At 38.5% G+C, this 21387-nt stretch overlaps 1 protein-coding gene across 18 annotated transcripts in view; it reads left to right on the top strand.

Annotated features, from left to right (window-relative positions):
- The window catches only part of SCEL (sciellin), a 296272-nt gene that overhangs the window by 168281 nt on the left and 106604 nt on the right, over window positions 1-21387 (top strand). For 5 of the 18 annotated variants that reach the window (XM_041730842.1, XM_041730839.1, XM_041730838.1 and 2 more), the window contains one exon: window positions 19188-19264. The exons of 11 other annotated variants lie outside the window; for them this stretch is intronic. The gene's annotated coding sequence lies outside the window, so the exon portion shown is untranslated. Of the gene's footprint in view, window positions 1-18386; window positions 18571-19125; window positions 19265-21387 lie in introns of those variants that run through there. 2 more of the 18 variants (XM_041730846.1, XM_041730843.1) reach the window with 2 other exon arrangements.

The raw sequence follows: 21387 nt of genomic DNA, 5'->3' as shown, positions 1-21387 counted from the left end.
GCTGTGCAGCTGTACCCTAGGACTGTGTGTCTGTGTTGCTTAGCTGCCTCCATGTTGCTCTGTTAGTTTCTCTTGGCTTTGAATGGAAGAAAGAGCAGCAGCCTGGAGTGGGCTGGCTTTGATGGGAAGTGCGGTTTTCAGATTGGTTCCAATGTCTCTCCCAGTCTTGTGATTTGTGTCATTTCCCTGGTACCCATTTCTAGTAACAGCACCATAACCTTTTCATGCCAGCCACTTAATAGATTTCATGAACATAAAGGAATATTATTTAGCTATTAATGATGACAAGTGTGTTGGCTGTTGTCAGTATAATAAATGATAATATGTGATAATCACCAAAATGAAGCAAAATGCGGGGTTGATGAATACATTTGTGGTAATCATGAAAGATTTAACTTTATAATCGTGAGGTCAGAAGAAGATTCGGTGAGAGAGTTTGGAAACTTTTTAAAAATTATTTATTTATTTATTTATTCATGAGAAACACAGAGAGGGAGGAAGTCTCCCTCTGGGGAGCCTGATGTGGGACTCCATCCTAGGACCCCGGCCCGGGATCATGACTTGAGCCAAAGGCAAATGCTCAACTATTGAGCTACCCAGGTGCCCCGAGAGTTTGGAATCTAATAGTGTTAATCAGCTTCCTTTTTCTTCCAAATGATGCCAGGGCGGCTACACAGAAGTCATTCTTCAGAACATGTCAGTGTGTTCCAGGCTTTGCTGTACTCTCATAAACTTGGAAATACAGAGGAGGAGTGACTATTAGAAATTCTGGCTTAGGGCAGCCCCGGTGGCACAGTGGTTTAGCGCTGCCTGCAGCCTGAGGTGTGATCCTGGAGTCCTGGGATTGAGTCCCACATCTGGCTCCCTGCATGGAGCCTGCTTCTCCCTCTACCTGTGTCTCTGCCTCTCTCTCTCTCTCTGTGTCTCTATGAATAAATAAATAAAATCTTAAAAAAAATGTTTTAGAAATTCTGGCTTAGAGACCATTAGTTAGCTAGGGCTGCCATAACAAAGTACAATGGATCAGGAGGCTTAATACATACAACTCTCCTGTATACCAAAGGCAAATATTTGTGTGAATTTCCTTCTGTTGTATTTGTCCAATTAATCAATGTATCTATCCCTATATACCACTATATTAATTACCATAGCTTTATAACAAGTTTTTATATCTGTTGAGAGAAGTCCTGCACCCTACTACCGCCTTCTTATTCAGAAAGTACTTGGGTGTTCTCTTCCTCATCCATGTAGGTTTTAGAATCGATGCATCAATTTCCATGAAGAGTTCTATTGATGTTTTGTTTGGAATTTCATTAAGTCTGTAGATTATTTTCGAGAAAATTACAATCTTTATAATATTAAACCTTCCTATCCAAGAACACAGGATCTGTTTCCTTTTTTTAAAAAAAGATTTTATTTATTTACTCATGAGAGACACAGAGAGAAAGGCAGAGACACAGAGGGAGAGGGAGAAGCAGGCTCCTTGTAGGGAGTCCAATGTGGAACTCAAATCTCTGGTCCGGGATCACGCTCTGAGCCAAAGGCAGATGCTGAACCACTGAGCCACCCAGGCATCCTGCATGATCTGTTTACATTTCATTTAGATATTATTTAATGTCCTTCTAGAAAGTCCCATAATTTTCTGCATATCATGATTTTCTTGCATATTGTAATTTAGTAAGCATAGCTAATGAGTTGCATCTTCTATTTTTATCTATATATTTTTGTGAGATGTCTTTTTTTAGTTCTTATAGCTATTAAGGCTAAATATTGAAATAAAATTATTTTAGAACCAGACATTTGAATTATATACCAATTAACTGAAAAGAATTAATTATAAACTAATATATTTATTAAGAAAAAATTTTACTTATCAACTAAAGTAATTAAAATTAATACTTTTAATTCCTTTTAATTCCTTTTTATTCCTTTTACAATTCTACTAGGTATATTATGCTTTATAAGGAATACATGTTAGTCAAATATCTGCTAAGGAAACAGAAAGGCCTGGAAGGATAAAGGTTAAACAGAGCTGCTGATGGCTTTCAGGAAATTAGGATTTGGAGGAATTGCAGGACCTTGAATCAGCTACATGTTCACCACTGAAATGAAATAATTCATAGAAAGCATACCAGAAGCTCCTAGAAGCATCTTAAATCTACCTTTTGCTAAAGCATATGACATGCCTGCCAGTGGCAAGGAACAATATTATGGTCTCTGCTTCTCTCCCACTGTCCAAAACTTATGTGAGTCTTTTGTAGGCAGAATGTAATGCAAAACCTTGCTGGAAGGGATTCTGAAAATTGTAGTTCCTAATCATCTAGCCTTTGTGAATAAGACATCTTAGAAAGTAGGTAGGACTGGGTTATCCATGCATAACCTGCACAACACAAAAATACAAAAAAGTGCAAAAAAGAAGTCAATATGCTAGATAGTAGTGTGTGCTCAAAGTGCTTTTATGCTGGTAAGGCGATGCAATCATTTTTTTTTTTGATAGAGCGCTTCCCTTGTGCCCAATGACTCTAAGGAGTGTCTCACCCTCTTAACCCCAATTACTGTCTCTCCAATTCACAATCCTTCTCCTGCCATCTTTCTTTTTGATCACCTTCTTCTTTACCATGCAATAAACGTTTAAAACACATCAATTTCCTTCTCTGTTGTGTGCAGGACCTATGGCATGTGGTTGTTCTTTTGTTCTGAGGAATTTCCTCCTGAAGATGGACCTGGGCAATACAGGCATTAGAGGGTAATGTTGAGTGGGCAATTCTCAAGTGCTCTAATAGGTCCTGGGAAGAGGGGAAGTCTACAAACTGCCATTCAGGAATAATTATTGCCTTAGCACCCACAAAAATAAATGATCACAGACAGTACAGCTTTCTGTCCCTGAAGTAACTCTGGTCTAGTCCCAAAGGGTCTTGATAACCTACAGGTGTTTTGTTTGACTTCTTTCTCCCAGTATCCTCTTGTCTTTCAGTTTTTGTCTTTCCGGCCTCCAGGAACTGGCCTATTATTTCATGTAGCCCTACCCATGGACAAGTCAGAGAGTCTTCCTTAGTGCAAAAAATCAAAACAACAACAACAAATATCCTCAGTGCCCCACCCACTCAACTGTTGGCACTCATAAGGGTTATGCATAGTTCACAAATGATTCATGGGGCCATGACGATTGACTCCCACTGAGAATTAACAAAAGACTAAGCCCTTACCCAGGGTGACAGCTCAGCTCACCTCTGTTGTCTCCCAGAGTCTCTCACTCAGTGCAAGACTCCTCCCCTCCAGTAGACAAGTAGTATTTCCCCTTGCAGGCCAACAGAGTTACAGCACCTTTATCATCAGGTATTGTATTCTGTCCAAAGTAAGCTAGAACCACACATCAAAAATAGATAGTGATGTCAGTTTGGATCTGGTAGGAACCCTTGAGATAAAACGGTGGGGGCAGGAACCAAATTGCTCTGAAGCCTTTGACTTTTCCCATGAATGACGTGGCCTGTGGAAAGAAGGTTATGGTTAAAGGATTATATCTCTCTGCACACATAGTGCCATTTAGGATTGAAAAAGAATCCTCTGAAGGGCCTGTTCGGGTCCAAGACCTCTTGTTTCTCTTGGGATATAAGGGGTACTAGAGTCCTCCTCCTTCCTGGGTTGTCAGAATGCACCGAGAACAGGAGCTGTTTCACCAGAGCTCATGGAGGGAAGGAGGAAAGAAAAAAGAGAAGTAGAAATTGTATTTAGGCAAAATGTCCTATATGAGTTCCACTCTTTTCTTGGTTCATTACAAGTAACATTAGCCAGGCTAAGTTTTGTTTTGTTATGATTTCTGTTTTAATGTATTAAAGATATCAAGAGCAGAAGAAGGCTACAGGCATTTTAATGTAACTGTGAATTTTTAGATAAGAACAATGTAATATTAATTTCTTCTAAAGAAGCTGTAAATAATCTCATGCCCCTGGCTGAGGAACTTACTCTTTATGCCACACCTCATGAGGAAAGTACAGCTGCCAAATTCCTTTGCACAATCCCTAAAGAATGTCTTCACTTTTGAGAGTGTATTTGCTTGAGCCTTCTCAGATTGGGCTTGAAGGGCAACTGAGCCCACAGGGCCAGCTGCATACTTTCCCTAGGAGACCCAGGAAGCTACCTAGCCGCTCACAGGGCAGTGGGAACTTCAGGTGCAACATTAGAATTTTTTTCTGTGGTTAGGCATTTACCCAGAAATATTTGAAGTGCTTCAGTGAGGTTCTCTCGATGATAATTTGTTGTTTTTTAATAACTTTATTTATCTTCAGTAAATGACTTCAGTGATACACATTTTAACATTTCTTGATTTGCCTTTGCTGTTGGAGCAAATAATAATTATATGAGTTATGTTGGCTTTCATTCTTTCTAATCTTTGCAGGTGACTCAGGAAGCACCTAAAGGAACCCCTCTCTGTTTCCCCTCTGTGCACTCTGGTGAGTGAGTGAGAGAGGAAGGTGTTTAATGCTGCTATTTTATGGTGTAACTATTCTATTATCCCAATCTCATTTTACTATGAGCTGCCTTATCCAATTTGACTCCAGATTTTTTTTTCTAACTCTTGGAGAAATAAAGATCTGGGTGAAAAAATAAAGGGCCATAGACTTTATCAAGTAGCTTCATTAGAAACCACTAGGAATTACTCTTGCTGCAAGAGAGCGGTTTGCTCCCTTTTAATTTTTTCATCTGGACCTAACTCTTTTAACAGAAGCAAAATGGGGCTTGGTTGGGAAAGGAGAGCCAGGGAATATATGCTTATAGGTGTCAGTAATCTGAAGATAGTGCAGGTTATATATGTTGTTTTCTAGAGTCTGAGATAAAAATGAGTGTGTAGACCACATAATTCCTTAAGTAAACAACAAGTAACAGTGGCTTACATCCCTGCACAGGACACATGAAGAATAATATTTGATTTTGTAACATGAACATATCAACTTAGAAAACTTTCTATTCTGCTTATAGCTTGCTATTTAGCTTGTGAAGGTTTTTTTTTTTTCTTTTAACAGTGGAGGCTTTAGGTATGACACACCAAACGTTCATAAGGAAATACATTTATTCAGAAAAAAATGAGCACTGAACATGTCTTCACCTCTTCCTACATTTTCTACACCTACTTGTTTTACAGGGCTTATGGAGAAACAAAGCAAGGGAGGTAGGCAGATGCTAATGCAGGGCAGCATTAGGGATGCTGGGAAGGCCCAACTTCCTAAAAGAGTCACACATTTCAACTGTGAAATGAAAGTGAACTCCAGTCCAGTTTTTCTGGGGGCCCTCTCTGAACTCCCAGTGGCTGTGGACACTGGAACTGCACCAGGAGTCTAACAGAGGGAGGAAGCACGAAGCTGACTTCCTCATGAAGTCTCCTTGGGTTGGTGTTGTGCAAGCAAAGATCAAACACTTCACATTTCCCAGACTTTTACATGGGGTTGGCCATGGGTGTGTGAAGTCAGGGTCCACTCCCTGTTTCTGTGTTGCAGAATTACAGTTAGACTGGATAAGCAAGTCAGATTATAGGAATGCTTCTGAGGGGGAGAAAAATCCTAACCATGGCTTCTTGGATCAGATGTAATGGTGGGAACTCTAGTGTTGGCTTCCTTCCCAGAGGACATGGAATAATAGTATGCAATGGAAAGTGGGGTGGTGGGCATAGTGCAGCAGCAGCAAGAAGAGTGGCAGCAAGTAGCAGAGGGTGAAAAGCCCTAGGTCTTCTCTGGAGAATTTGCCTGCTGTGAAACCCTAGGCATATTGCTTAACCTCTCTGAATCTCAGTTTCTTCATCTGTGAAATGAAGATGATAATAGTACTTAGAAAGAAGTTGTGAAGATGAAGTCAGAGAAGGTTTAAGTGCTTTAAGCTTACCTGAAAGTGGTTTAAGCTTACCTGAAAGAGTAAGGCCAAGGAATGTTCCATAATTCTGAATGGGCTCTGGTTTTACTTGCACACAAATGAAGTTGTTTAGCAAGTCACCTGACCATTCAGGACCTCAGTATTCTTGTTCGTGAAAGGAGGTTTGCAGTACATGTTTATGATATTTTTTCTATTCATTCCCCCTCCACAGGAAGGAGGAAAGGGAAGAGGCATGTTTTTTGTTTGTTTGTTTGTTTGTTTGTTTGTTTCCAGCAGGATTCAGTTAGCATAGGCCAGAGGTTGGCCCAGTACTGCCAGCTCTGGCTTCTGTAAGCCATTCTGCCCCTGCTCATTCCTTGACCAAACTGTCTACAGTTCCTTTCCTGTCGCAATGGCAGAGTCAAGCGTTGGGATATGGCTCACAGAGCCTAAAATAAAGTATTTACTATCTGGCCCTTTAAGAAGATTGTTGACCTCTGGCCAGAGAACAAAGAACAAAAGGGAGGACTGATTCTGAGTTGTACCAATTATGTTAATAGTGAAAGCTGTTATAACATTTGTATTCTGCTTGACCCTTTAATAATGACCTTTGTCTCTATCTGTACTCAGAGCCAAGGGATATCATATTTTATTTGCTAGTGAAAAAATGGTGAAAATTGATCTCGATGGTTTCTTGGAAATTTTCCCTGATTGGGAAGAAATATTCTGTAAGCTGTACTTTTGTAACCATCGTATTTTAAACATAGACTTTAGAATTATGGGTCAGTATCTGTGCCTTTTATATAAAAATATTAACTTAATCAAATTTTTAGGTCACTTATTAGCCTGCCTTGGGGATTTGATTGGTTTGTTAGTTTTAAATTTCCTAACCTTCGGGATCTCTGGGTGGCGCAGCGGTTTGGCACCTGCCTTTGGCCCAGGGCGCGATCCTGGAGATCCGGGATCGAGTCCCACGTCGGGCTCCCGGTGCATGGAGCCTGCTTCTCCTTCTGCCTGTGTCTCTGCCTCTCTCTCTCTCACTGTGTGCCTATCATAAATAAATAAAAATTAAAAAAAAAATAAAATAAAAAAAATAAATTTCCTAACCTTCTTTACTCTTCTGTTTTACATATTAATAGTAAAACTGGCAAAAGTCAAGATTTGTTTTCATAGAAGACATTTGAATGTATAAACATATATAATTTTTTTCTTCCTGAAAGAATGGAATATTAAGCAAAGAAAATGGAAAATAAAAAGCAAACCAATAGCAGAAAAAAAAAGAAAAATGAAAAACATCAGAAATTTAAAAAGAGCATGAGATGTGTGACATAAATTATCTCGTAGTATTCTCAATGACCTCAAGCTTTTCTTTCTCTCTCTCTTTTTTTCTCTACCCCTCCCACACACACACACACCTTACTCCCAAATAATTGAGGCCAATTATTTTTTAATAATTTTAAATAACTTGATGAGGGGAGGAACTGTTGTAAAATCAAAGCAAATGATAAGGCATGCCAATTTCAAAATATTTGCAGATCTTTCTTTTCTAGGAACATCATTAAAATTTTTGCAAATTTTGTCTCAGAAAGAATTATCCAGTGGTTTACAATAATGTTTGGAAATTAAAAATTTTCTAGAATTCTCTCTTCTCTTCTGAGAATTTATCATTTGATTGTATAAAATAAAAGGCACGAGAGACAATCCAAAGATGAGTTGTGAGGAGAAACAAGAGAGGAGGAGGAAGTGGGTGGAAGGAATAAAGTCCTGGGGTGAGGTGAGTGGGAGCATGTAGGCAGTGGGGGTTTTTCAGATATTGTGTGTGGAGAGGAAGCAAGGACACAATTTGGGAAAACCAAGTGGCTTGAGAGATTCAGTGAGAATGTTTAGGAGGCAAAGGAAAACAGCAATAGAAAAATAAGCATGAAGGAGGACTGTTTGAATTCAGTTCTGTGGTCTAATCTTTTGAAGGCTGAGATATTGAGAAAGAAGACACAGAAGGAAGGGTCTAATGATTTCACTTCTTTTTTTTGGTCAGGTAGCTTTGATTCCATTTTTCTATGTGTCACATGGTAATGCAAACATACTCAGATAAGAAATAATCACTAAGGGGCGCCTAGGTGGCTCAGTCAGTTAAGCTTTGGATTTCTGCTCAGGTCATGATCCCAGGGTCTTGGGTTCGAGTTCTGAGCCAGGCTCCCTGCTCAGTGGAGAGCCTGCTTCTCCCTCTCCCTCTGCTGTTCCCCCTGCTTGGGCTTACAAGCATCTCTCCCTCTCTCTCTGTCAAATAAATTTTAAAAAATTAAAAGAAAAAAAAAAGAAATAATCACTGAGAACTGGTTAAGTCAGACCTAGTGTAGACATTATGGATTTGAGGAATCCATATTTGGGCTTGTGCCCTGGAGATGCTTACATTCTGATAGGGAAGACAAACACAGGAAGAGCTATTGATGTGTGTGTGTGCACATGTTTAAATATAATATATATGTGCCATATATGTATAAATCTAATATATGAGATATGCATATAAATCTAATATATGCATTATGTATGTGTAAATATGAACATGTAGAGAAAGGTATATACATGTGTCTGCATAGCTTAGCTAATATATACAATTTAGATATATTTCCCCTAACTTCAACTGGGAATAGATTTCACATGATCTCTGCAACCCATACTCAAGCATCCAGTGACCCTCTGAAAACATGCCTATTAAGTTAATATTGTTTATATAATTTATAAGTGGAATGGAGAGAATGTTTAAAAAATTGCATGTGTCTCTAACATTTTTTCACAAGGTTTTTAAGTGTAAAACTTTACATGTAATCCTAAGGATGTCAATTATTTTTAAGAGTGTAGATTTTTAAAATTCATTTACTAAGTCAAATAACTACGTGCATTTTGAACGTTACTTAATGAAATGTTTAGTTTTTTAAATTGTAAAAAGAGATGAAATTAAAATGCTGAGAAATTGTAAAAATGTGATAGGTACAGTAGACAGAGTAATGTTTCCCCAAAGATGTCCATACCCTAATCCCTAGAATCTGAGAATAGGTTACCTTCCACAGCCAAAAGGAGTTGGCAGATATGATCAAATTAAGGATTTTGAGACGAGGAGATTATCCTGGATTATCTGTGTGGGCCCAATATAATCACAAGTGTCCTTCTGAGACAGAGACAGAAGATCAAAGTCAGAAGGAGAGGATGTAATGACAGAGCAAGAGATTGGAAGGAGGCAAAGAAGGATTCATGAACCAAGGGAAGCAGACAGCATCCAGAATCCGAAAAAAGAGAAATGCATTTTTTCTCTCAACCTCCTAAAGGAGCCAACTTTGCTATCACACTGACTTTAGCACAATGAAACTGACCTAGACTGCTGACCTTCAGAACTGTAAGATAATTCATTGTATTGTTTTAAGCCACTAGATTTGTGGTAATAGATTACAGCAGCAATAGGAAACTAATACAATAGTGAATTATTAGAGGAGAGAGAAAATAGATTTTAAGAGAGAAATGAAACTGTACCATGGTAGATGGATGTGGGAACACTGAGGAAGAGAAGAGAGATTGGGACGAGAAGAGATAAGCAGCTAGTCAATCAAAAAGGAGAGAATGTGCCTAGTAACAAGCTGCTGTCAAAGAGAAGAAATAGTGGGACAGTAAACACAGGAACACACAAGTGCACCTCTCATTCTATTGTTTATAAATCATCTTTTCTTACTCAAAAGAAAGTTTCCCGGATGATAAGCCTTTTATACATCCATCAATAATTTATCAAAAAGTCCCAGGGACTGACTCTTGAGTAGACTTATCATACACCTTTCAAAATCTATGTGTACGGGGTACCTGGGTGGCTCAGTAGGTTGAGCATCTGCCTTCAGCTCAGGTCATGATCCAGGGTCCTGGGATCAAGCCCCCACATCAGGCTCTCTGCTCAGAGCCTGCTTCTCCCTTGTCACTCTACCTACTTGTGCTCTCTCTCTGTCAAGTAAATAAATAAAATCTTTAAAAGAAAAAAAAAACCTAATATCTTTGTTTAGTCATAGACAACTAATTATTCCTGCTCATTAAAGAGTTTGACCATCAAACAATAAATGGGTCTTGTTCTTGTTCTTCCCAGATACATATTAATGTAAATAAAAGGCATTAATATTTACATTTTATATGTACATGAAATGCATTAATATTTTACTAATAGCTTATTTTTAGGTAGCACCCTGAATAAGTTCCAGGCCTCATTCTAAGTGCTTGTTAATAGAAACGCAATTGATCATCACTATGATCCTATATGGGAAGTATTATTTTAATATCCTCATTTCACAGACGAAGAAACTGAGACAAGAGTAGCACATGGTTACACAATTCATCAGTGGCAGAGGCCATTGGGCAGCAGTCTTAAGTACTACCAGCCATACTGCCTCCACTATTAAAGTCTTCTAGAATGTATGTGCTTTGCTGACTACAAGAAGGTTACCAAAGAGCATAGTTAAGTACCACAATAGAGACACATACAGGGACACCTGGATGGCTCAGTGCTTGAGCCTCTGCCTTTGTTTCAGGGCGTGATCCTGGGGTCCTGGGATCAAGTCCCTCATCAGGCTCCCTGCAGGAAGCCTGCATTTCCCTCTGCCTATGCCTCTGCCTTTCTCTGTGTCTCTCATGAATAAATAAGTAAAATCTTAAAAAAAAAAATAGAGGCACATACAGAGCTCCCTTGAAACAGAAAGAAAGCAGGTACCTGCCTGTGTTTGGGGAGTGGGATGGTAGGAGTATCTTCACAGAGCAGGTTATATGTTTGCCAGGCCTTTAAAGGTGAATAAGACTTTGCCAGGTACACAAGAGGCAAGGATATTTCAGGTCACAGGTATGCCATAAGAATAAATATTAAAAGCCTAAACTGCATAATATGTTTGGGCAACAGCAAGGATTGTGATGTGGTTAAAACTAGGGTGAGTGGGGCTAAGTGATGGAGGATGAGCCTGGAATAGTTGGAAGTGGCTTCAATAAGGCAGCCAATTTCCCGTTTATCTTACCTGCCCTGTCCAATATGGTATTTGAAATATGGCTAGTGCAACTGAAAAGCTGAATTTTTAAATATATTTAATTTTGATTAATTTAAACTTAAGTAGCCACACATGGCTAGTGGCTGCTGTGTTGGACAACACAGTTCTATATGAATGTTAAGGTGTTTGAACTTTCTGGGACATGGGAACTTATGATATGTTTGAGGCTGAGGAAGGATATGATTTCAGTGTTTTGGAAAAATAATATTAAGGGGTGATGTGTCTTTATTGAGGAGAAAGTAGTAAGTTGGTGTGTGCTATGCACTTAGCTCTCATGGAACTGTGCTTTGAACCATGCAGTGCTGTAGTTTTGATCACAACTGATTGAGATGGGACAGGTGTCTGAGCAAAACTGTCTTCTATGGCTCACCAAAAGCCTAGGAGATGGACTGATGCAAGGGCTCTATCTGTAAGAATGCAGATGACTCCCCAAGTCAAAGCAGTTCTCTCTCAGAGGTTTTAAATTGATACATACAGAGACTATGAAAAACTAGTAACATGGTAGGAAGAAGGGAGAATCAGAGGGAGAGGAACTAAGTCATGGTAGAGAGATTCACAGATCTGCTATTAGGTGCCAAAGTAACCAGTGTTGTTTTTGCAAAGTAACCAGCAGGGAATACTATATAATTTCTAAGAAGGCTGCGGACATGTCTGTCTTCCTTTCAGCCTCCCGAATCTTTGTACTAAACTTCCTGTGCTGTGAAGGTTAATTCCAGCAAGCCTGGGATTAGATGAGATATTCTACTACAATAAGAAATAAGCATACACAGCATTTATCTAAAACATGTTAATTAATAATATTACTTTGTCACCATGTGCCCTAAAAGTTTTAGTATGATTTGTACCAGCTAATCAGCATTGTTCATTGTTCACAGTAAAATTGATGGTTTGTACCTGGTAAGACCCCAGAGGCCTGGTCACGTAGCAGGAATATGCATACATGACCAACAGGGTATGAGAAATTCCAGCTGAGACTCCATTTGGGTAATCCATTCATAAGTCAGTGGTTCTCTATGTGGGAGATAAAGCCAGGTCTTGCTTGCAAGTGGCTTCTCTGTCTGACCCTTTATTATGAAACAGCCTTTACCTATAATGCTTTCTTTACTTCAATGTGGTTGCTACATTGAATCTTTTTCCTGTATTAAACTGTAAATTTCTGAGCATCATTATTTGGGGGTACCATGGCTCTTCCCTGTTTAATTGCCACTGGTAGTGTATTCCCATTAACTGAGATTTCTGGAGCTTATCTCTCTCTGATCTTTACAACCTGAAAGAGCCTGAGTGTCTCAGTAGGAGACAAGTCTTAACAGCAAAGAGGCCAGTTAACAAGTGAATGAAATGAAGTTCCCTCAAGAGGTCCCTGACTCAACCCAAGCCCCGGTGGTGGGAGTCAAGTAGAAAGAAAAGGTTAACATGAAGCAGGAGGTAGACTTGGCAGTGATGGGTCAGTAACCATTTCATTGGATGTGAATGTGCAGAGAGCAAGGTCATGGAGACTCCAACCTCAGGCAGTAAGTTCAGTTATGATAATTATTGTTTGAGCAATCTATAAAACACAGAGAAATCTTTTCCTGCTTTGAAAGAATCGTGAATATTACCAGTGAGTTGAAGAACTTATACTATAGCCTTAGTTCAGCCTATAATAATCTATACTTTAGCCGGGAATAGAAAAATCTGATAAGAAAATCAGACTTATAAGACAGATAAACCAGATGTTTGGCAAATGGTGAATAGCTCTTGTGTATGCCCACTTATTTATGATCATTATTCCTTCATTCAGTCAACAACTAGTGAGTGCTATTATGTATGAGACAAGAACTGTGCTACATGTTTAGAATACAGACCAATTTCAGCTCTCTCTAAAGGGTCTTTTGATGTAATACCATGCGATATTTGGCAATGGAGAGACTGGTATAAAGTGGAAGCACTGACAGTGAATTGAAAAACATCAGATATGATGATCATGAAATTATGAAATAACAATCTGAAAGTGAAAACTTAATTATAAAAGTTGATTTGCAAAAAAACAAAAATTAAAAAAAAAACATTAATTTGCCACTCTAGTTTTCTCAGTAGAAGGAAGAGCAAATCTTCCTTCTAGTCACTGCAGAATTGGTTATTTCAGCTTGAGGCAGGAGACTGGCTTGCCCTGCATTGGCAGTGTGGCTCACATTTGTCTACAGGAGATGATATGACTAGGAAGATGTGGATGGATGTAACTATGATTGCTGCTGCAGAAATGGTGGTTTAGGTTGGCGCAGGAAGGAGCAGGAAAGTAGCAACACTTTCAAGCAGGCTTTCTTAACTTTTGCATAATTGAGGAGAATCTGGCAGCAAGTCGGCTTACCCAACTAGATCTCTGCTCCTACTTCCCTCATTAATTGGACCAGTCATGCCTCACGCTGCCTCAGACTGCCAAATCCTGAACTATATTCATAAGCAGGAATCTGGAAGACCTTAAGAAGCAAATCAAGGAAGGCACAGTGGATGGATGACTCTTCTCCCTTTCAACCTTCAATGTTCATACAAACTTCAAAACTCAGTATCAACATTAACCCCCAGGTCCAGGTAGAATTCTTCAGTCTCTCTACCATGTAATTATGCCCATAAAATTGCTGTGCATACTTTATCCTGATGTATTGTAGATATTTAATTCAATGTCCATCTCTCTAAACATGGTGAATTCCTGGAGAGCAAGCGCTCTTTGGACTGAAACAGTACTAGAAGCATATTAAGTACTTAAAATTTGTTAAATGATCAAATGATTGAAGAAGAAAAATGAAAATAAGAGGGATAAATCCATTACAGAAGGGATCCCTGGGTGGCTCAGTGGTTTGGAGCCTGCCTTCAGCCGAGAGTGTGATCTTGGAGTCCAGGGATCAAATCTCACGTCAGGCTCCCTGCATTGGGCCTGCTTCTCCCTCTGCCTGTGTCTCTGCCTCTCTCTCTCTCTGTGTCTCTCATGAATAACTAAATAAAATATTTAAAAAATCCATTACAGAGGACAATTTGCTAATATTTATCTACCAACTTTAAAATGTATAAATTCTTGGATCCAACAATTACATCATAAGAATTTATCTTACAGATATATACACACATGTGCCAAATATTTATGTACAATGTTACTGCCACATTGTTTCTTAGCAGAAGCTTAGAAATGATGGAAATGTCCATTAATAATGGATTGATGAAATAGATAATGGCATATGCATAGGATGGAAAGCCAAGCAGCTACAAAAAAACACAGTGTGGAAAGACCTTCAAGATATAATGTTAAAGCAAAAAACAAAAAAAAAAAGATTCAGAACTGTGTAATAAGCAAACATTTGTGTAAAAAATGGAGGAAATATCTGTATCTTACATTTGCTCATATATATGAAGGACCCAGAAGAAACTAAACAACTGCCTTTTATTGGAGATCAGAGTTTGAGGGGAGAGGAAGACTTTTTATCGTATTGCTTTCTATACTTTTAATTTCTAAAAAATGTAAATATATGAGTGGTTCAAAATACATTGTGTAAATGCTTTTTTAAAAAAGAAAATTGCCTGTGGATGGTTATAGCAAGTTTGTTCATGATTGCCAAAAGTTGGAAACAAGATGTTTTTCATTAGGTGACTGGATAAATAAATTGTTGAATAGATAGTGGAATAGCTAAGAAGCAATGAGCTATCAAGCAATGAAAAGACATGGAACAACCTTAAATGTATATCACTAAGTGAGAGAAGCCAGTCTGAAAAGGGTACATACTATGTGATTCCAACAAGATGATGTCTTGATATGTCCTCAAATTAAGGCAAAACTGTGAAGACAGTAATAAGGTGAGTGGTTGCCGGGAATTGTGGGGAGGGCATGAATGTTATTATATATTCATCCAAATCAAGAGAATATACAGCACCAAGAGTGATGTCCTAACATAAGTTATAGACTTGGAGTGATAAAAATGTGGATTCATCCATTTAACAAATGTACCGGTCTGGTGGGGGTTGTTAATAATAGAGGGGGCTGTGCATGTGTGGGGGGAAGGGGTATGTAGGGTTTCTCTGTACATGACTCTCAATTTTGCTTAGAACCTAAAACTGCTCTAAAAATAGTCTTAAATACCTGGGAAGCTTTGCTCATTGTGAGGATATAATACTTTAAAAAAAAAGAAAAAAAAAATAAAAATAGTCTTAAACAAATAAATGTTCCTTAAATGAAGAAAAAAAAGAAAACTGATGAGTTAAATTTACACTATCATTAAAGGTTCCTCGATTCAGAAGCTACTCAGGGCCATTCTCTGGTCTAACATTGTAATCCAATACACGTAGGCTATGATGGTATACGTGCATATATACATACATTTCCTGCTGAAAGCCATTGTATTTTTCTGTCACCTATTATTCAGGCCTCAGGCCTCCTATACATTTAGCTTATCCTGCGCTCTAGCCAGTCTCTTGAATTAAGTAGTGCCCATGCTCCTTTCTGACACTTTGGAGAGACAACAGAGCTTCATACCCAACAATGTGGGCTCTGCTGTCAGTCTGCCTCCATGGAATTCTGGACACATCTAATTCCTAGATGTGTTTATCTTAAGCTTTTGTTTTCTTATCTCTATCATGGATATAACAGCAGTTCCTGTTGTGTTGGGGTTTTGTGCAGATCAAATGAAATAATGTGCGTAAAGCACTTGGCAGAGATTGGCACATATTTAAACAATTGTTGTTGCTATTGTTTTTTTCATCATCATCATTATAATCACCACCAACCATGCCTAATCTCTGCTGTTTTCTTTGGGCAGGAGAATTGCCTGTTTGCAGCATGAAGAGTCAGAAAGGACTCAGAACTGAGTTCTCCTGGTTCTTCCTGATGTTTTCTATAAACCAAAGGTTTGGAGTCCTGGTTAAAAAAAAACCTGACATCTTCATTGTGACCTTAACCCAGTTGGTAAAGAGGTAGATCTCATCAATCTCACTGTACCAAGAAAGACATGGGCATAAGGGTTAAGTGATTTGCCCATAGTGAAGGGTGAGTCTGTTCAGAAAGGGGCACTCAGGCTTCTGTGCACTCTCTGCTGTGCTCTCCACTGGTCTGCATTATGCTGGCACCATCAAAGTGTATTAAGCAATGTACCAGCTCTTGCAGCACTGGCAGTAATTCATTAATTCTGACATCTGTCTACTCCCAGCCAAAGAGAAACTGGCTCTGTAATTACATCCTAATGATATATCTTTGTTTTAACATGCACATAACATTTTTTTTCCATCTGGGAGGAAAAAAGGGAACCCTCTATCTTTCAACCCCAGAGTCGGGGGTTTTAATCTGTGTAATAGATTAGAGAATTTCAAGATGCTGATTTGTCCTATTTGTATTTTTTACATTTTCCACATCACTCTTGGAATCTATCTTGGGTCAGGAGGTATTTTAGTCTGTTCAGGGTGCTATAACAAAATACCAAAGACTGGGCAGCTTATAAACAACACAAATTTAATTTTCACTGTTCTGGAGTTGGGAGCAGAGTGTGTGTGTGTGTGTGTGTGTGTGTGTGTGTGTGTGATCAAGGTGCCAGCAAGGTTGGATGAAGCTTTTCTTCCTGGTTCCTGTGCCTACTTACTGTGTCCTCAAGTTAAGGAAGAAACTAGAAAGTTCTCAGAGATCTCTTTTATAAGAATGCCAATCCTGTTCATGAGGACTCTACCCTCATAACCTAAGCACCTCTCAAAAGCCCCAACATTATCCTCTTTGGGGGATTAAGATTCCAACATGAATTTCAGGGAAACAGACCGTAGCAGAAGGAGACAATCATCTAATAACAATTATTAAATTAATGTATGAGAAGTACTTAGAACAACGCCTCACACATTAACAGTACTATGTAAGTATTTGCTATTCTCATTATTATGTAATAATAAGTGTTCATTTGGCTGATTGTTTCATTGGATATAACACATTGGAAAAAAGCACTGTTAAAAAACAAAAAGGAAAAAAAAGATATACCACTGTTCTATATACATTAGGAGATATACATAGCAAAAAACAAACAAACAAACAAACAAACAAAAACAAAAAAACCCTAAGACAGGTGACAGACATTGTTAATTAAAACTATGGCACTCTCCTGTGTAAGTCCAAAGTTGCTTTACAGACCTCATCATATCCCCCCAGGCAGCCACTACCAAGCAATTGGCATTGGCACCTGCAATAAAACATTTGCCATCCCAGCCTAGGAGCTCAAGTTCTAAAGAGACCTCAAGAACTCAGGACAGTCACAGTGAAATAGGCGAGGTGAAGCCAAGTATTCCAAGCATGCTCAAGGCCTGAGTGAAACCAAGACCAAACCTATTTGGCCACCTCCACACCCAAACACATTCTTTTTTTTTTTTTTTTAATTTTATTTTATGATAGTCACAGAGAGAGAGAGAGAGAGGCAGAGACACAGGCAGAGGGAGAAGCAGGCTCCATGCACCGGAAGCCCGACATGGGACTCGATCCCGGGTCTCCAGGATCGCACCCTGGGCCAAAGGCAGGCGCCAAACCACTGCGCCACCCAGGGATCCCCCCAAACACATTCTTGATTCTTGATTGACCTCTTCAAATTTTGAGAGTCTTAATTCTCAGCAGTCTTGTCATTGAATATCTGCTCAGCCAGGAGATGTGAATTTTGCCCAAGTATTTAGAATTATCCCTTTCTTGAGTTAAAGATTTGGTTCTAAATGAAAAGACACTTGTGTGGCTTAGTGGTATGGGTTCCTGCTATATAAGAAGGAATATTCCTGCATCAATTACATGCAGAAATAATTGCTTGGAAGTTCAAAAGCCTAAGATATATCTTGGACAGTATTTTTTACTTCATTAAAATTAAAAACTTATTTTGCTGGTTCTGTATTTCATGAGGACAAAAACACACATTTAAACATTCTATAATGTAAATTAACTACCTTTCCCTCCAAGCTGGCTCTAGAACTGTTTTAGCCCTTCATTTGGCTAAATGAATTCTGAATCATACTACATATAACTTCTGATTTATTTTACTAAATGTATCTTCTTTATAATGCTGAATATAACTCCTAATTTATTTTAATTCAGCCAAACATATTTTTTCAGCTTTCTCATCCGTAGTATTAATATCCAACCTCAATCCAACCAATTTACAGGCACCACAGAAATTTAGAAAATATTTCTAAAATATTTTGCATTTATAAAATTTCTTAGAAGGACTGAATAGACATGTGTATGTATGTTATTGTTAAAGAACATTTCCCATTTTAGATTTTCAAATTCTTTAGCCCAGAAAAAGGGCACATTAAGGGAGTGATGTCCCATGCATAGCAACTGCATACTATAATTGCTTGTGTCTTTCTATCTGAACATTTTCCTACTTTTTATTGGTCATTTCTAGTGACTACAGCTCAGCTCTACTATAATTTTCAGGAGCTGGCTTGAAATTGGAAGGACTTGGTTAATTGTTCATATGAAGGATGAATAAATATGACCCAGGAAGTTCTAATGACTTGGCTTTGCTCAGCAATGTTCCAGATTTGCTGAGCTTCTTGTAAAGCCTCCTTGGCATTATGGAAGATGCATTTCAGACCCTGTAATGGGAACCCCTACCAAGCTTGGCTTTCCTGGGTTGTTGCTTCCTTGCCAGAGCAGGTGTTGACACTGGAGTCTACTCAGCTGTGAAAGGTATTTCAAGCATCTTTTTCACATGTTTATCTACATTGAAATAATAAAAGGATCAGAATTCTTATATTTCACAATGTATGTTTCCTCTGATGGTTTTTATAAAATATGCCATATGTAGGATTTGTGTCCTTTCTTATTTTCTGATGTCAGAGTTTCAAAGGACTTTCCTCTCCTAAAGAATATGATTCTCACAAGCAGAATGCTCCGTGTTGTGCCTCTGTGCCCCAGCCTTCCAGCCACTATGAGAGAGGAAAATTCTTCCTACCTTATGTTTTTGTTTTGTTTTTTAAGAAAATCCAAAACAAATTGGATTGTTCACTCCTTGTCAGTGATATAGTCATGTGTATTGTTGATATCAGTGAAAAGGGCGATAACAGGAGCGCATTCTTTTTGTCATAACAAAGCCATAACTTACAACAAGAATTTACCAAAGATGGTAGGTCCATGAGTGAGCCTGTTTTAATTGAATTGGTATTTGTACAAGGTGACACCCTCTTTCACACCACCCACCTCCTCCCTGGGTGACTCAGCCACTGAGGGAGAAGCCTCTAAATTGTTCATTAACACAGTCAGGTAGAGGTGGAAACAACACTCATTTAACTCCAGGAACGCATTAGTTTCAGCAGGATTTACCTGGGGGATCAATCACTGCTGGCAGTTGAGACAAAAAGTCCTGGTTTTCGGCTCAAGAGAGGTAAGTTGAATGATATTTGCAAACATAAATATATCTGCTTTACTTGTTTAACTTTCCCATTTCCTTTGCAAGTGATTAAGCTTACTGTATTAACTTTGTCTTTTTTCGAGTTAAATTGCAACAGCTTCCAAGGGGCTGTTCTGCTTGTCAACAGCTCTGCTACTTCTTGTGATTTGAGATGGCATTGCCTTTTAACTTCCCTGAGACTTAACATATTTATGGGCAGCAGAGAAATGAGAGCCTCTTTGAGTTTCAGTGTGGGAGCTGTCAGCTGGTGAGTCCTATCACCCATAAGGAGAATAAATTCTTCAAGGCAATTCTATTTTCACAAGTGACTATAAAAACATTTTTTAAAAGGACCTCCCTGTTTGCACAGATGATGAAATGGTAAACTCCATTATTTTATAGATTTGTTTTTCTTGACAGCTAAAAAACATTGCAGTCAAGAGCTGTGAGGGGGAGAGGCCAAGCCCATATTCCCTCTAGCCTATCTTCCCCAAAAAAGAAAAATCATATTTCTTGCATAAGTGTACCCTGGAATAAAGCAGGTGGGGTGAATTGGGAGATGCATGACATCCTCTAGGGATTTGTGTGCATTTGGTCAATTTGTCTATGTTATATCCTGAGTTCTAACCTAAGAATTGATTAATGCAGATGGGGGGGCAATTTTCAACTTCTATTCATGTCCTAATCCTGAAAAATTGGTTTTAGAAGCTGATTCTTTGATAGGGATAGAAAAGTTATCCTAACCAAGTTTTCCTTAATAATTGGTAGCAAAGTTGACTTGTCTCATTCATGTCTTTTTCTCCACCATTTCCATTCATGATACAGAGCTGTGGGACTCAAACTTGGGGCCACTTGCAGGTTGCAAGTAGCAGCTCTCTGCCCCCCAGAGAGGTGTTTCTCATGGCATACCTAGCTCTGCCTTAACTTCTAGCATTTTCATTGCTTCCCATTGTTGACCAGGTCATGTGCGTCTCAGGTTTAGCACTCAATTCCCAAGGATTTACTGAGGATTTTTATAAGTTGGCTTTCAAACATTTATAGTAAACACAAAGCTAAAGTACAGCATTTGTGAATTTTAAGTTTACTTTTCATGAAACGTCAAATTTAAAACTGGCTTTCACTTTCACAGTTTATAAAGCAGATATGATCTTTTTGATATTTGTCATACTCCAGTGTTTATTGGAACAGTTTGAGAAAACTGAGATATGTTATCAGTAAAAATTTTAGTGAAACATTTGGTTGATTTTAAGTGTCAGGTTAGACAAAAGCAGATAAACAGGCCAGAGTTTTAATTAAAATTTTAGCTTCATGTAAATCTTTGATCTGATTGACAAAAATTTCTGATTGGAATGGAGCATAGCTTTATCTAGTCTAACCTATGAGGAGGACAACAAAACATATCAGTCAATAGATAAGGACAACAAAACATATCAGTCGAGCAACTTGCCAAGACATAGTGAACAAAAAGCCTGACTTTCGTCTTACTGAATTTTTCAATGATTTTAAACATTTCTTTAACATAAAATATGTAGGAGCAATAAATGAGCTTTCCTCCGGCTTTATAAAAGAACTAAAATTATGTGGAAATAAGTATTTCCTTATCCAGTAATACTTGTGTGTGTAGTATGACTATGATACAATAAGATACATTTTTATTTGTAGTTCATGGGGTCAGTCCTGTTATTGGCTGTATTCCCAGGCTTTTAATCTAAGGAGCTGTCAGCAACTCTGTAGGAAGGCAGTGTGGTATTTGTTTGGAGGTTGTGGTGCTCTCCCTCGGTGGTGAGCTCCATCATCATCTCAGCTACCATTCCATATTTGCACTGACTTCTCTACCCACTGGAATTTTGACTGAAATAACTAAGGAAATCATTTTTCTGTGGAGAGAATATGCTTTGAAGGCTAAACTCATACTGTGGAATGAACTGCATATAATTCACTAAGCAGTCAACTTAAGTAAACATGATTTAACTGAGAGTATCCCTGTGATTCAGGCATTAACTTGAAGCATTCTTTAAGAAGGAAGTGATGAAATTCTTGGCCAGCAATCCAAGGGAAATCTTTATTGCCCCACACAGTTTGTCTTCTGATATTATCTGCTTCATGGCCATTGGTTG

Source organism: Vulpes lagopus, chromosome 16, assembly GCF_018345385.1.
Source record: "Vulpes lagopus strain Blue_001 chromosome 16, ASM1834538v1, whole genome shotgun sequence".
In the NCBI taxonomy this organism is placed as follows: domain Eukaryota; kingdom Metazoa; phylum Chordata; class Mammalia; order Carnivora; family Canidae; genus Vulpes; species Vulpes lagopus.
The sequence above is the reverse complement of the archived record's forward strand: the minus strand, read 5'-3'. Positions and strand labels throughout refer to the sequence as shown.